Raw genomic sequence first — 18694 nt, 5'->3', positions numbered from 1 at the left:
ACCTTTTGAAGCATCAATAAAGTCATGTTCATATTCACGGGTGTTATTATTTCAAGTCAATGCTGATGCATTAAACACGCTGGGATCGGACTACATTTGGCTCGAATGTCGAGCAAGCAGACATGTGCTGCGGAATGCCTAGCTCACTGGATCTAATAATTAATTGTAAATCGGGATTATTTCTTGTATATAGATATATCAAGATATTGATGTATATCCGTATGCAGACTTCCCGTAGACGTAAAGGTCCCAATTCTCGACATCCCATACACAAACACCTGTATGTCATAAAAGAATATTAGGTGATTTAGATCCGCTGTCTACATGTTTACATGTAGTGTTGAAATATCAAAAAGTGTATAGTTTACAACGATTGAAATAAGAATGCGGACGATTTTTTGTTTATTCAGTGACTCGCGAACTTACCCGTCTTCTGAATGAAAGTTGTAAAACAAACATACTATTTTTTATACGCCCGTCGAAGACGGGACGTATTATGGTATGGCGTCGTCCGTCTGTCCGTCTGTCTGTCCGTCTGTCTGTCCGATACAGACTTAACCATAAGCCTTAGGACTTTACAACTTGGAACATTTGATCACCATGATAAGAGAAAGATGCCTATTGTTTTTCAATGTCAGACTTCAAGGTCAAGGTCGTAGTATCACTTATTAGGAAAACTTTGTGGGCAGGATACAAACCGAACCGTAAGCTCCAGGATATTATGACTTGGTATATTTGATCACCATGATGAGAGAAAGATGCCTATTGTTTTTCAAGGTCAGAGGTCAAAGGTCAAGGTCGTATTATCACTTATTAGGAAAACCTTGTGGACAGGACACAAACCGAACCGTAAGTTCCTGGATATTATAACTTGGTATATTTGATCATCATGATGAGTGGAAGATGCCTATTGTTTTTCAAGGTCAAAGGTCAAGGTCGAAGTATCACTTATTAGGAAAACCTTGTAGGCAGGATACAAACCAAACGCTAAGTTCCAGAATATTATAACTTGGTATATTTGATCACCATGATGACAGAAAGATGCCTATTGATTTTAAAGATCAGAGGTCAAAGGTCAAGGTCGTAGTATCACTTATTAGGTAAGCTCCAGGATATTATAACTTGGTATATTTGATCACCATGATGATAGGAAGGTGACTATTGTTTTTCAAGGTCAGAGGTCAAAGGTCAAGGTCGTATTATCACTTATTAGGAAAACATTGTGGGCAGGATACAGACCGAACCGTAAGTTCCAGGATATAATAACTCGGTATATTTGATCATCATGATGAGAGGAAGGTGCCTATTGTTTTTCAAGGTCAATTGTCAAGGTCGTATTATCACTTATTAGGAAATCCTTGTGGGCAGGATACAAACCGAACCGTAAGCTCCTGGATATTATAACTTGGTATATTTGATCACCATTATGGCAGGATACAAACCGAAGATGATTTGGCTTGGTTACTAATCTGGTATAGTAAGTTTATAGACTTGTGTTTTAAATATTGCATTTCAGTATATTGTACCTGTACTTATACTTTAGCACTAACTGTTGCAAACAAAGGTGTGTGGTATATTAGCATATTTATGAAGTAGCGCATTTTAAGGCTATATCCCTCTTTATATCTTGATATCCATTTCTACAAGCATAATAATGAATTAGCTCACAGAGGACAGTGCCAACTTCACTAAAATACGAATCCCACTAAAATATGTTTTCCTTGAGCAAAATCTACGGACGTATTATGCCATGTTGGCGTTGCTCTTGTTGGTCAGTTATAAAACCCGAAAACGGGGGTAAAAACCATCTTTGCTTGCCATGGGTTTTGGGTCATTGTGCTCTTTGTGGACTGAAAACATTTTGTTATCGAAGATGGGAAAAATAATTTTGAAAATGCCTAGATTTTCCGCTTGCATAAACCTGTATTACGGTTTTTAAAAAAAGTCTAGTAAATCCAATGAAGTTGTACTAATATAGATACTATATTTATTTTATTTTTGACTGAGAGGGCGTTAGATAGCTAGGCGCATAACGTCGGTTTAAAAAGGAAGGGAGCAAGTCCTAACTCGCGCCAGCCGAATAATTTAACACGGAAGAAAGGGAAATTAAATATATCAGAATGAAGTGGAATAATTAATTAATAAGAAAAATATTGTACAGTTTAAGATTTGATTAAACTTCTCGTACCTGTATACAATTACTGATGCTATCTCTCTCTCTCTCTCTCTCTCTCTCTCTCTCTCTCTCTCTTTCTCTCTCTCTCTCTCTCTCTCTCTCTCTCTCTCTCTCTCTCTCTCTCTCTCTCTCTCTCTCACGATATTATAGACTCAGTACTGTTGTATAGCGTGTGTGAATATAAGCAACTAAAATGGAAACCGTCAAATAATTTTGTATATATATATTTTGTGTGAACTAGTTGCATTTGACACCGATATTTTAAAACATCCTTACAGTAGACTTAGATGGGTCCATGTGGCGACCTATCCACTGCACACTTAAAGAAATTGAATTCGGGAGGGGTATTGGGACAGTTTGAGTGGATGAAGACCACCACCCACCACCGCCACCACACACATGTACACACTTTAAGGTTTTATAGATTGGACAATTTAAGCACAATATCCTGTTGCTATATGTAGGCTGGATTATCAAATTAAGATATATTTATTGGCACCACACATGTCCAGTTTATTAATTGGCAAGACACATAATATAGCATTCAGTCCGTCTGTCATAATTTTTTTTTTATTTCTAACACACAATTTGATTTGTTGAGCACTCTGAAAAAATATTTGTTTATATTGTATATTTGGTATGGAGACACACCTCCTTGACAACCAAGACGACACTACTTTTCCTTTTCTAATTTTGCATTGGACAATGGAACACTGATACGTTGATAGGCTTTCGAACTAGGCCTATGAACTTTAAAATCAACGGAATTAAACATGCACAATAAATACTGTATTGTCTTAACACCCCCCCCCTAAAAACAACCCCAACAACCGCACAGGTTTTGTTTACAAGTAAAGTTACATAAAAATTAAAAAAAAAATAGAAAAGCTCTTGACATGTACAAAGGTATCATATGTGAAATAAATCAAACCACCGGTATATCGAGTATTTTCATATAGGGGTTACTTGATCTGCTTGCCTATTGAAGCATAAAATGCGTCATGAATGTCTTACAACAGATGACGTCATGTCTCATCGATCACATGTGGATGGCTAGGATCTATGAATTGCTTACATAAATTACTGTGTCGGATTTAACTGACGGTAATGCTGTATTCCATAGTAAGTCATATTGTAGTTTAAATATTTTATTTTGAATTCCTTTTTTTTTCTGACAAGGCCATTCTAATGTTCAGCCCGAAACTTGGACCTACTGTAAATCAAAGAAGGACTTGCTCCCACTTTGTACGTAAAGTTAGGTTAAATAAAACAGTTATTTCGAATGTTGACAGTCTAAAGCTGCGTAGTAACAATATAAAAAAAAAATTATTAAAGCAAAAATTATTCTATATTGTATCAGTACCATACAAGCATATTTGTGTGAAGCCTGAATACTTTCTGATATCACAAAGTGAAAGAAGACGCCATGTACATTCCAGTCACTAGGCCTAACAATTCGGTAACTGTCGTTTCGTTTAATGATAATGTTTGTGATAATAATGTAAAACTACAAAAATTGTACACAGTTTTTAAGCAACGATGCAATGACGATACTTTCTGAACGACTTTAAATGATGAAAACAACTAGGTATTGAAAATGAACAACTATAGTAAATGGACAAAACAAACTGCAACAGAAAACTATTATTAAGTGAGGGAATTCCCCTTGCTTTAAAAATAAACACCGAACTAAAATTACCTATACATGACACGAAATAAAAAACGTAGTTTGTTTCTCCATAATTAGATACTTCAATCAGCCATATTATCTGTAAAATTCAAGTTTACCACCACCATCGCATTATAACCGTAATGTTTTTCAGCAATCCGGAATATCATTTTTTGAAAAATAAAAATAGTGCTCCTAGCTCGCCCTAAAATATGTTTACATTGATGGTCAATTGAAAATATGTATCAAATAAACATACTTTAAATATTTTGGACGATTTGAAAAAAGTATGGCAAAACCTTTACAAAATAGCCAGTTTTTGAAGAAAATGACAAAAATACGGTATCATATCCGGTTCTAGCATGTATACAGCATTAGTTGGGCTCCTATTTTTAAAATCTAACATTTTTTTAAACCCCGGATTCTAATACTTATTTATAACACCAATACTCCTATTCAACATTTACTTTCATTTTTATATATTTTAAGGGCCATATTTTCTGGTTTGTGAATATATATACCAAATTCATCTGTCATCGAATAAGCTTTCGTGATTGATCACAAAATGAATGTCATAATGATTAATACTACATCCTTTTTAGCCAGGCATTACATTGAAAACTCATTCACATGGCTGAAAAGTTATACTGTTTCTGACTAAATGCCAATATAGACTTTCAACATCACGGACATCACAAACGAACATTTTGGATACAATTTGAATCTGTGCTTTGTAGTTAAATACTCGTTTTTAAGGAAATCCTTAAGCATGGTGAACGGAATGCATTTCTTCAAAACCTATGAATGATGGTATCTGTAATATTTTCAACTGCTGACTCCAATGAATTAACCAAACTGTCATTTTATATCAAACGTTTATATCAAACATATATAAACAAGTATGTCCTTCACAGTTATCTCAGTCAAATCACATTCCGGCAATGATGACCTCTCCATATGAGTGAAAAAGTTTTGAGCAGGACGTTAAACAATATACAATCAACCAACCTTTTGAAATTTAAATAAAAAAATAATTATCAGCAATTCATTCATATATTTTTAAAAATCTAAATATCTTCTTCGTAGCTCACTATCGTTTTATGTGTCGTCCGCTGGTCTGTTGTTTGTGCGTTCGAATGCAGTTTTTTTTTGGGGGGGGGGTGGGGGGGGAGGAAGGGGGTGTTATCAGTTTAGATTTCTTTATTATGAAGCTGTATTTTTTTTCCTCGCTGAGGTAGATTTGAAATTGTTCAATTTTAATATATTATTGTACATATCCTACACTGAAAGGGACTTCCTTTCTCTACTGACCGGTGATGCTCAAAAGTGCAGGAAAGTCTTGGGTGCTTCTTGATCTTAAACATTAGGGTTTCGTCTAGATCGCATCGCTACATGTGTTGTACAGGATGTAGTTGAATACAGTGTAGAGCTTAATTCACGTATGTTGAAGTGGCTTATTTTGAAATATCGCTTATTTTAAAGTAAAACAAAATCCCAAGTTTCAATCTCTTATTTTTTTGCATTAAAATGTCGGTTAAATTGAAATTGTTTATATTGAAATATCGCCCATTTTGAAATCAATTACCAAAGGTAGATATTATATTAAGATGTCAGGTGATTGGTTTGCCATGGATTACTTTTCATTGCGTGCTTTATAGGAATTACATACCAGTGGGGTATAATCACTCTTTGACAGCTTGAAGACAGGATCGTTTGTACATTTTGACCTCCCCACAAAAAGGTAAACTTTGTCATTGGACACAAATATGAATTAATAACTGCAATAGATATAAGAATGCGGACAACAACAATGCGTTTACAAACAACATCATGTCCTTTGTTGATGTTAGTGAACTTTTAAAAAAAAAATCTGGTTATGAAATTTTGACGGTAGACATACATGTCCAATGTTTTCACGGCGATCGTTTACATGGATTAACTTACTTCCGATGTTATCGTAGAAACATATTGCAAGAGCAATATTGCCAACGAGAAAAAAACCCACCGAAATTCCGGATGAAAATGTGACCTACAATCAACCTTGAAAGTGTATTTGTAAACTTTAAAAAAAAACAATAACCATGCACAGACGTCACCTAAAGTCGATGGCGAATTTTTTATAGGCATAGAAAATTAAACAATTCATTCTTCGTCAGCTCAATATGAAACAGAAGTTAACAAAACTTACATATTTTTTAATACCAATATTCAGTGGACTACTAAATTCAATCTGTTATCGAAATGTAAATGCGTAATGAAAGGTGAAGATAACGAACAATGATAAATCTCATAACTCATATAAAAAATGCCAAATAGGGAACTGGGCAAATACGGACCTCTGTACACATCAGATGTGGCATCAGGCGCCTAGGATGAGTGAGCATCCCCTGTTCACCGGTCACACCCACCATGAGCCCTGTATCTTGATCAGGTAAACGGCGACATCCGTAGTCAATCTCAGTGTGTCAACAACGGCATAACAATCCGTATGAAACACGTCTGACAGCATTTTAACCAATAATAGGTTGTATTGGCAAACTAAATGGTTATGAAAACCGTAGACGTTGCAAAATGTTGACTTTAAACGAGACATTTGGAGCCCCTGCAGGCAGTTCCGTGTACAGTATTTGTATCAGTTTCGTTTACACCCCAAAAATAGTGGATAAAGATAATTGAATCTTCGACCAGACGTTCAATTTGAGCTATATCATTTGATTTTTTTCTCGATGTTACATGTATATATATTTTAATTTTCATGCTGTATTTTGGTATGTCTAGAAAATGTCTGATGCTTGACGTAAGTCATAGTCAACTGTTTTTGTAGTATTGCTATTCAGGCATGCGTAGCAATTTTTGTAATATTTTATACATGGCTGAAAGCGTCATTTAAGGTAACTCCACTCTCATGTCACTATTAAATACCAATGGTTGAAAATGGAAGAACTATTAATTCTCAATTCATACAGTTTGGCTTAATCATTAACTAAAGAGAATATGTATGTTGCTATCTTTTTTTACAATGTCAGACATATCAAAACAGAAGTATAGGTCAACATCGGAAAATCACAGATTTTTTTTAAAACAGAATAATGAAAGTTGATAAAAACCTATCAAATTTTTAATGTCAACAGTTTAGAAAAAACCTGCTAATATATAAATATTTATAAATTAATTTCTGATGTTAGGGAACACATTGTACAACATACATACAGGAAAGGAAATACCAACATACCAGTGTTTTTTTTACAACATTTTTTTTTATCATAAATAATTGATTATCTAAGGAAAATATTAACCTTTTTCACTATCAATACTTTACCAAACATTTTACTTTATCCAGTGAATGATATTAGATATGTATTCTGAAAGATATATTTCTATCATGCGCAAAGTTTGATTTCATAAAGATTTTTTGCAAACATTTATGGCATCGCAGGAGGATCGATCTACCTTACCCCCCCCACCCCCTATCTATGCGCAATAATTTATTTTGTAAATTGTAAGACAAGGTAATAAAACATTGGAGATATCACACTAAAAGTATTTTGATTATACATGTATATTACAATGAATACTTTGATATGAACAAGTAAATGCAAGGTGAAGATAACGAACAGTGATCAATCTCATAACTCCTACAAGCAATAAAAAATAGATAGTTGGGCAAACACGGACCCCTGAATACACCAGAGGTGGGATCAGGTGCCTAGAAGGAGTAAGCATTCCCTGTTGACCGGTAACACACGCCGTGAGCCCCATATCCTGATCAGGTAAACGGAGTTATCCGCAGTCAAAATTTATATGCCAAGAACGGCTTAACAATCGGTATGAAACACGTCAGACAGCATTTGACCCAATGCGAGGTTGTATTGACGAACTAGATCGTTATAACGACCATAGAATTTGCGAAATGCTGACTTCAATCGAGACTGTTGAAATCCCTTAACCATCAACTTGTTTGTCAGTAGCTTACCTCGATTTAAAAACTGACTATACCCAGAACAAGCTCTTGCATATCGAATCAGTTGAGATATATAAACACCATATGCAGGTGACAATGGAGTATTGCTACATAAATGTGGGAAGTTGACGGTGAAGAAGCTGAAATCATCCCGTTTGTCATACAGTTGAGTTGTTAGTTTGCCGTTAATGTCTACTTTCAATAAAATATCTAAGTATGAAGCAGAAGTGGACGACTCTGTGGTGTCCTTTAATTTGAGTTCAGAAGGATATATCAAATCGACATATGAATAAAAGGTATCATTGTTAATAGACAAAACGTCATCGATATATCTAAAAGTCGAATTGAAGGTCACAGCGAGAGATTTTTTCTTTTCACGTAGAAGTTTTTGAATAAATTCTGCTTCATATAAATATAAAAACAGGTCAGCTAACAACGGAACACAATTCGTGCCCATGGGAATTCCAACAGACTGTTGGAAGACTTGATCACCAAAGACCACGAAGACATTGTCAATGAAGAACTCTAGCATATTTTTTATTTCAACTTCAGAGTACTTGTGCGTGGAATCAGAGTGGTGTTTAACAAAGTAAGTTTTTGAATGACTGATCACTAGATATGAATATTTCCGTTTTCCGTTTTTGTTGAAGAAGCAACTGTCTATGATGTCAAAAAGTCTAGTCTTTAATTTATCGCGAGGAATGGTCGTGTATAGTGTTGAAAAGTCATAGGTTTTAATGCTATTGATTTGGGAAAAATTCTGTGATTTCAAGTTTACTAAAAGTTCTTTAGCGAACATTGATCAATCTCATCAACTGCACAAAGAGTACACTATTGAGCGTATTGCAAACAGGAAATAATAGGTACTCCAGTGGTGCTATCAGGTGCCTAGGATGAGTAAGCATAATTTATTGACCAGCCACTTCCAGTTTTAGTCAAATACATTGTATCTTGATCAGGTAAACGGAGTCAACATATCTAGACTTTATTTGTCGGTAGTCTGCTTCAGTTTGTAATTGATCATAAAAATACACACATATCGCATATCCAGTTAGTTGAGAAACGTAACTAAACACAATGTGCAGGTGATGATGGGAATTTGTTTCACATACATGAATATGTGAAAACGAGAATTCAAAATCTGAAGTCATCCCGATTGTCTTAAAATCTAGTCATTAGCTTGCCATTATCCTCTTAGAAGTTTTCAATGAAATATCCAAACACGAATCAGATGAAGATGACTGTGTGGTGTGTTTGAAGTGGAATTGTAGTTTACTGGGATATATGGAATCAACATGGATGGAAGGAAATATGATTACAGTCTGTAGTAGAAAAAGAAAACCTTTGTCGATGTATGTAAATATCGAGTTAAAGGCGAGGGCTAGATATCTTCTTTCTGATTTATAAGCATTTGAATCATTCCTCATAAGATTACCAAAACACAAGTCAGCTAATAAAGAGGACATCTTTCCAATGACGATTCCAGCAGACTCCTAAATGACCTGAAAGAAAATTCAAATTTCATCAACACAAGTTCAAAGAAATTAGGACTAACCGAAACGGATATCAATGTGTGGAAGTTGCAGACTTATCAAAGATATTTATCAAAAGATGCATGAAACCCAGACCTGTGTGCCTCTTGGCAAGAAAAGGAAAACAGAAAAAAACACAAGTCCTCTTGAAAGATGCGTTTCGCAATATTGGCTAGGGTTGCTATTAAGAATTAGGTAGTCGTCCATTTACATGTATTTAAATGCCAAATCTAATAAAAAGCAAACTGTTGAGCACTACTAGTGAGCTAAATAGCAGTCACGATATTATGTTTAATGATACGCTGCGTCACCAGAAGACACTCATTAAAATACATGTACCAAGTTTTTTGGAAATAAATAAAATTATGCGTATCATTAGTAAGGCAATTTTTAGCTATTTAATATGTGTCTTTGACGCACACCTGCCACACTCGAACGCCAATATATATCAACAGCAAATACACATTCTTGGTTGACTGAGTAATACAACCACAATCGAATGGGTGAGGATCAATACAAACATATAGACCATTAATAGTATATGAATGGTTGAAAAGGAGCACGACTAAATAAACAATAAATCATGGCGCAGTCAGAGTCCGTTTTCACCGAGTCCCGGGGAAACTTGTATAAAATCATTATTCAAAAACGTTTACAATTCTGTTGCAATCTGATAAAAAACAAAAGCACGATATTAGCCATGTCCTGAGAGTATATTTAATACTTTTACTGTATCTGATCAATAAGAAAAAGGATAAGAAACGGCATGAAAGCTAAATGTCAAATTAACGAACAGTGGACAATGAAAATGAATTTTCGAGAGACTGAGTTTGAATACTTTGGCGCTGAGCTACCACCGACGGTGCAATACAGTGCAAGGTAAGAGAAATATAACATACAAGACATGATACATAACAACCATAAATGACATTACAATGATCGTGGACATATCTGTCAATACCGAATGCGTTCTATATTTAACGATTGGTGTGTCTGTTTGAATGCAATATTTCAATTGATACACTGCATAAGAAATTCATTAATACTAAATTGCAAAGCGTCGGGCATAGACGTTGAAAAAAAATCACTATAAAAATTGTGGTGCCTGATCACAAAAATGTTTAGTTTGCTGCCGATGAATGTATGTGTACTACTACATGTAATGACGATCACATGTTCACGTCGCTGTGGACATATAGCTAAAATACAGTATGTGCTCATAAACGTGTTGTTAATTGCTTTATGTTATGATGTGTGTTCATTTAGAATGGCAAACACAATGTCCAATGGAGCGTAGTTGTGATTGTGAACACATGATTGGAAGATGCTTCATCCATATATACTGGACAAAAATAGTTAGGGATTATGATTTTGAAATGTTTTCTCCAAAAAATTGTAATCGATGTTTTACGTTATAGTTCATCCATACTTTCTTTAACATGTTATTGATCGGAAAATGTTACCTGTAGGATCGTGCAATTCATGCTTAATTGAATGCCGACACAGGGTCAAAACAAAGTGATTCAGGGTATACACAAAGTTAACGAAATTGGTTATTTGAATACGTGTGTGAAGTTATGAATATTTGTTGATGACCCTGTGACATTTCAAGCCATGAGACGTCACTTAACCGGCTTTGAGGCAGCCCAAACTGTGTGTATGCTTCAATCTGGCAATACTCAAAGAACTATTGCTGCACACTTTAATGTGTTCCAAAGTGTCATTTCGTGATTACGGAATCGATTCCAACATACTGGTACCGTTACTGAGAGACAACGCTCTGGTCGTCCAAGGTCAACCACGGCTCGTCAGGACCGTTATCTGGTCAATATGACAAAGTGGCAGAGGTTCCAGAGTGCTGTTAGGCTAAATTCAGACTTTCAAACAAAAACAAGAGTGCGTGTACCACAAACAGTTCGTAACAGACTCGATGCAGCTAATATCCGCGCATTCCGACTAGCAGTTCGCTCCAAATTGACCGCAAGACAGGGAACAGCCAGACTCCAATGGGCACGAAGCCATCTTGGCGAACTTTATGCAGACTGCTGTGTTGCTGAACATGATCGTTTCGGGGGTGGTTCTGTGATGGTTTGGGGTGGTATCAGTATAACCGGAAAGACTTACTCGCACGTTAACGCAGGTAATCTTTCGGGGATCAGATACCGTGATGATATACTGCACCCTATTGTTAGGCTGTATGTAGGTGCTATCGGTGATGGTTTCATTGTAATGGACGATAATGCTAGACCTCACAGGGCTAGCGTCGTAACAGACGATCTGGGAAATGAAACCATTGAGCGAATGAACTGGCCGAGTCTTTCTCCTGATTTGAATCCCACAGAACATGCCTGGGACAGGCTACAGTAAGCCATTTCAGCGCACCCAGTACTCCCTAGGAAACGTGAGGAGCTATCTGCAGCACTCGTCGAGGAATGGACTAGATTGCCGCAAATATTCTTCTGGAGACTTATCCACATTATTCAGAGGCGTTGTCGCGCGGTTATTCAAGCACGGGGTGGTAATATAGCATATTGAACACATCAGAACACTGTGCAAACGGTTACGTGTTGATTTTCCATCCTTTACCAAGGCTGTTTTTCATTCTGTTTGGGGGTTATGTGACAATTGATCCTGGTTAACGCTCCATGGATTTTTGATAAACACAATAAAAATTGTTTGTTTACTTGTTAAAGATGTATATTATATAGTTATGATGAAATATATTGTTATTTGTTATAAATTAAATAATTTATAAATCACGATCCTTAACTTTTTTTTGTCCAGCAAATAGCTGCAGTATTGCCTCAAAATAAGACATTACTATACTAATTCTTCTTTCCATTTTCAAGCAACAATAATTCTCTTCTGTGGGCTTGAATTCGCAGCATATCAGCATGGGTAGATTATTTTATAGCCGCCATCTTCGTGACACTTTCCTCACCCGCTGTCTTTCGGTTGACACCGATAAAACTGAAGTTCTATGTCACAGCAGATGTGACACGATAAAAATGCCTATCTGCTTAAAGGTCGTAAGCGATAGACCTAAATGCAGTCCTTCCCCGGTAGTGGTGACGTCTTCATATAAGTGAAAAATTCTCGAGCAGGACGTTAAATGATATGCAATCAATTAACAACTTTACTGGCTTTGCCATTCGCTTAACAAAGAGAAGGTCTTATAAGTATTTCAAAAAGTTAACAATGTAAATGAAAGAGTAATACATTCTACTAATACGCCTTTCTCCACCTTTCTTCACTGATTGATCAGCAACATATTTTTTTTTTGTTAATATCCAATTGTCCATGCTTACGATAATTCCACATTGCAAAGTTTACACAAAAGAAAAGCTCCCCATAATGAAAATTGACACTGTATATAGCAATTGTATATGCGTACGTTATGACTATTATCAATTCTTATTTACTCATACCAAGTTGTAGGTAAAGTAACAAATTTAGATTGATATTTAACCCCCAGGACCGTATCAGCAAGAGTTCTAGAACGTTCCATATCTATTTCATGTTTTGTACGCTTCTCAAAAAGTGTGCTGCAAAATATCTAAACTGTAAGATAGCTGTTTATGAGATAATAGTCTGAGAATATCATGTTAAATTCCTCTGAATTATATTATTGGGATTATTGTAAAGCGCCTTAGACTGATTTTTTTTATATAAGGTACGGTATAAGTTTTATTATCATCATTTAAAACCATTATCATGTGGGGTAATTATTTAAACTTTAAAGACTGTGTAAAACATCTGAGATGAATGGGTAGATAGATTGTCAAAAGGTTTTCAATCTTGTCCTAATGGACTAAATGTCATGAAACTTAAGTATTGCTATACCCCAATATAACTTAATCTCAAAACATTATCTGAACTGATTGTCCTCAGGCAGCTGAACTAATGGACATATCTATAATAATCTACATTCAACGTCATAGAGCACTGTATCCATTCCAAACACGAGCGTTTAATAAAATTTGGAATAAGATTAAATGTATGCATATTTCTTCTAACATTACGAATTCAACTCTTAATACTGCAGTTGTTTGATATGTGCATCTATTTCAAAAAATAATTGACTACCGATGCCACCAAATGAAAACACTTCTATTAGTAGCAATACAAACAGTACTTCATTTGGATCACTGTTGAAAGAAAGTAAATAGGGAGAACATTCTATTTTACTCATTAACTGGTAGTCCTCTTGCAAGAGAAAACGACATATGTCCACCTGGAGAGTATTTACAGGATTGTCAAACACAATGTCCAATGGAGTGGATTCGTGATTGTGGCCACACGACTGAAAATGGTTCCATCCATAAAGGTATCAAATAACTACAGTGTTTTACGAACGTGCAATCATAAAAACAATATGATATTTGCAACAAATACTTTATATAATATAGGTACGAACAACGAAATAGCGTGATAAAACAATGATTCCCCAACTGTCATAAGTATTTTAATATTTTTTTGCCAACTCAGTTGGTGAATCACTCGAATTCGAAACTGCTCATGGGAAAACTTCTTCAGCACATTCATTAATGCGTTTATGAATATTGGTCATACTCCCGCATGTAAAATATTTTTTTTTTCTCGCTTTGCTGTGTATTAGAAATATTTTAAGGGAAATGGTATATCAAAACGTGCCTATTAAAGATAACAAACACTTATCGATGTCGTAGATCCCACAAACAAAACAAAATAAAATTAATGGCCAACACAGATTTACAAAAATCATGACAAATAAAAATGTTGTTGCAAGTTATACGAATACTTCCGAGAAAAAACGCACATACACAATCAAATCGAAAGTTAGTTTTAAAACTTAAGATGTTAAACATTTCAAAAACTAAATCCACTTTGCATTTAAAAGAGATTAAGGATTTTGGGAAGCCGTTCATCTCACTATAAAAGTATACGTTAGACTTATGATATCACAGGCTATGATATATGCCTTCTTTATATACAAACTATCGTGGATACATCTGGCTGCCTTTAACTCTTTGCCTATCACGCCGCCTATGACGTAACAGTAGCATTTGCATTCGCCGCTGAATGATGACGTTACCCTTTTCCCCACAGCGCTTTGGAGTTGATTTGTGAAAATTCGGAATGTTTAACACATTTCTTCACTACGTTTTCCATTGTTGTATATTCTGTTAGTTTATCGCGGATAGTTCTGATAAAAGCTCATACTTTAAGACTATCGAATCGGGAGTGAAAGCAAGTGAAAAATTACGATAAATATGGAACACAATATTTTCTTTTGAAAAGATATATAGTCCAAAATTTGCCTTTTTTCTGATTATTTATTTTATTATTCATTCTACATGTATGTTTTTATAACAAAGAAATACCATGAATTAATACTTTTTTATCTACTTGTATTTTTAAAAATCATATCAATATGCATGTATCTAAATTTCCAATGGGTTTTTCCCCTTCAATATGTTTTGTATATATTATTTGTTTTAATTCAAACAATCTTATCATTTTTCATCTTTATTTCACAAAAAAAAAGTGACGACTGATTCAAAGTTTACTTAATGAAACTAAACGAATATAAGTATATTCATATAAGTATATATAAGTACTACATCTTGTTCTGTAAATAAGAATTATCCTATATATGTAGTTGGAATTTTTTTTACGCATGCATAGATTATCTTCAATGTTCAAAACAAGATGTGAAAAAAGCAAAGCACTGCTGTACATTACACAGTCCGTATCCATATGCTGCGAACTATGTTTTTTGGGGGAGGGTGTGTGCTTTAGAACAGAAATTACAAAAATGCACTGTAACCACCTTGCAATTGTTTTGCGGTGTTCTGCATGTTCCGATTAGGAGCTGTGTCAGTGCGAGGCCTACAGGCACGTAGCATCGTCTTTTCAACAACATAAAAATGGAGAGGGGGGTGACGAAGATGTCCTGTCTAAAATTATTGACAAGGAAATAAAAATAGGGGAGGTTGTCCGAACTTCAGGTCTAATTCATGGAAGGGGAGGAGTGTTCATTTACTAAAACTGCCTCAACCTCCGCCCGACTGCGATTAATTAGATAGTGTGTGTGTATGTCAACATGTTAACATCTCGAAAAAATGATTGGTCTGAACAGAAATTTATAAGAACATGTCGTAACTTATCACAACATTTGTAATTCTATTAAAATGAATTTAGAACTGCACTTATTTTCCTTCTATTATAAAAATTGTGGATGAAACGGCCCATGTCAAACAGTCATAATTTGATAAAAGAAAATATAAAATTTATGGTATAATAATCATTTGATAAATACTTACATGTACACATTGTACTTAACAACTGATCCGGTGAAACACTTAATTTATAAGCAATTTAAGTATATTGTCTCTCTACAGTTAACATACATATCAGCTAGCTAGTGTACCCACTCTTAAAATTGGTTAAAAGTAATGATTACATAAATCTGAACCAAACCCAAATCTTTAGATGTTTGATAAATGAATCATCATCATAATTGAGTGACTTATGAGAAAGATAATTCAAATTCTCGATGAATCTTCTCGTGTTTATTTTGACACCATTCATTTTGCAAATCATTTTATGCGCTGGAGGATGCGCATTTTACTGGTAATTGTATCTTAATTAAATGGTAGAACATTTACATATGTGTATTTGCCTTGTTACAGTGTATCTATGTATGATTGCGCAATATTTCCCGCCTACCAGTGCGCCCGAATCTTGATAATTATATTATCCCGCGGTTCGCTAGTGAAAGCGGGAAAATTATGTACTCACGTTATAGTAGCGTGTTTTGATAAAGTTGTTTTGGTCCATTATAATACTGACCAATAGGGGTTAGTATATTGTCACGGGGAGTAAGCGGGTTTGTTAGACTGGTCACTTCATGCGGATAGGACAACTTCTGCTAATTTCAGTTTTCATCTTATTCTAGCATTTTATATATTTGTAAAGTGTGAGGTCCGTCACACTCCCCCTGCATCATGGAGCAATGGCATCAGATACATTTTTCCTAGAGTTGTTCACGATTATTATCGTTTTATTTCTAGTTTTTTCCTGGCCGACTCTGGTGTTCACAAAGGGGGTTAATGTGCTATTAAATGCAATTGTACTAATATATTTATAGGAACGGTATTGTGTATTTTCACTCACATTTGTGTATAAGTCTGAATGATAAATGTGCACGTCCTCCAGCGTACACGGCAAGCTGTATGATTTGTACTTTGGTGTTGAGTTATGTTAAATACATATAGGTAGTAAAGTTAATACTTACACGAGCTTTATTAACAATCGATACACTACATGTGGCCAGATTGGCAAATACATGTTATTGAGATTAAAATTGATGGGCTGGTGTTCTTTTCCTTAAACATATATATATATATATTTTTACTGAATCTTCAATTTAAAAAAAAAATGCATAGATCTTAATAAAAACTCGACCAGTCTTACTTTCGTTTGAATTTTCTCGTGTTTTTTATAGCAGATTCTGTTGCATAGATAGTTTTATTCTTTGGAAGATGTTCTGTTCTGACAATGGTAAATGTAATTTTTCTTTAAAAATTTCATCCTTGGCTTTACTCTTCTCGTTACATGTAATTTTCATTTCTATACATATAATTAAAACGTCTAGAGCTTGTGTTTTATAAGCAGTGTGGTTTTATGGTTACGTAATACTTTCTGTCTTCACGCGTGTTCAGTCGGAGTTTTGAAATGCACGGGTTTTACGAGGAATTGTCAGTTCGAAGCGGCATGGTTTATCTGCAAATTCTACCTGAAACTTGGCCAAATTGAAGGCGCATCCCCCCTCCTCTTATATTAAGAATTGCTACTTATTCTGTCATTTATTGCAAAGTAAAACAAAATTAAAAATGAAATAAAAATTGCTTAGATCCAAGCCTTCGATAATTCAATGAATTCAGTTGCGAAAAATAACGATAAACAAATAGAAAGATTTTGGGACGAGATCAAAAGTTCAATGTCTGACAAAAAACTAAGTTCACATAGGTTTTACCAAGAACCCCCCCCCCCCCTTAAATTAAATATGATGACTGTTGAAACTAATAGATTAACAAGTGAGGACAAACTAGTATAAATAACACTGTGTATACCCTTTTCACTGTTTATTCAAAAAAGAAAGTGTACATTAAAACTATTTTAAAATGTTCATTAAAATGTGATATTATCATGTAGTTTTACCAGACACTTGTTTTTTCCCCCTCTTTCCACTAATATGTAATCGATGTCGGATGACAGAAACTTACGGAAGTTTTCATCCCCCTTCCCCCTAAGCTAACTTTAAATCTCGCCCCTTACATATAGACTTCATTTTGCCAATCATTTCATTTAAAATCTAATCAAATGTTATATTCCGTGTCCATTACTGACTTCAGTTGTTTCGGTAAATTTTTAAGTAATGTGATTTTTAAGGTTGCGTAATCTGTGCGTCCGAGTTTTGAAAGGCATGGTTTTGACTAGGGTCTCTTTATCAACACTACAAATTACCAATTGAAAATGTACACACATTTCCTCTCTCGTTTAAAATAAAAATGTTGTTGTGTCAACCTTGCAGGGGAACACATATATACATATGTCTTTTGAAAATTAGTTCCCCCTTTTTTTTAATACTTTATTTGATATGCATAACTTATGCATACCACGAAATTCATGATGCAATTTGTGTTGGATTTTTAACCTCCACCCCCACCTCTTATTTCTGATGCTACTTCAAAATAAAATTATCATTTTTCTGACGATCAGTAATATTTATAACCCTGTAAGTTTATAATAAATTGAAATAATCAAATAAAATAATAAAACCAAACATGAATAATTCCTCTGCAATACCGTGTTAGATTTTCCCGTCAGTAAACAATGGAGCTGCGTTGCAGTAGTGTTTACCCTAATCTATCTCTTTGCTACTGTTGGAACTATCAAATAAATCTGGCAAATGGCTCATTTTATCATTATTTTGTCTTACAACCCAAAATATTAAAAAAAAACCACTTTTCGCTGTATCAACGATAAACGCAGTAAAAACAACTGCTCGTTGAAAGTGCGTTAAAGTGCGTGATTGTGGGGCAAAGGTATATGCGTTAAAGTGCGTGATTGTGGGGCAAAGGTATATGCGTTAAAGTGCGTGATTGTGGGGAAGGGGGTAAATGGTTTAGATAGGTCAACATTTAATAGCACTTTTATAATTATTTCCTACAGGTTTATCGTTATATTTAAACCAATAAATCATATCATACAAATTTCTTGATTAACATATTGCTATTCCTTTCCACCTGATACATAAATATGATATTAATTCAGGGACTTCACAGGAAGTACATTCAATGTATTTAATG

The 18694-nt window shown here is 34.7% G+C and overlaps 1 protein-coding gene across 2 annotated transcripts in view; it reads left to right on the top strand.

Moving 5' to 3' along the window:
• The window catches only part of LOC125654515 (multiple epidermal growth factor-like domains protein 11), a 139025-nt gene that overhangs the window by 19878 nt on the left and 100453 nt on the right, over window positions 1–18694 (top strand). The window lies entirely within an intron of this gene.

The sequence above is a fragment of the Ostrea edulis genome, chromosome 7 (assembly GCF_947568905.1).
Source record: "Ostrea edulis chromosome 7, xbOstEdul1.1, whole genome shotgun sequence".
Classification (NCBI taxonomy): domain Eukaryota; kingdom Metazoa; phylum Mollusca; class Bivalvia; order Ostreida; family Ostreidae; genus Ostrea; species Ostrea edulis.
The sequence above is the reverse complement of the archived record's forward strand: the minus strand, read 5'-3'. Positions and strand labels throughout refer to the sequence as shown.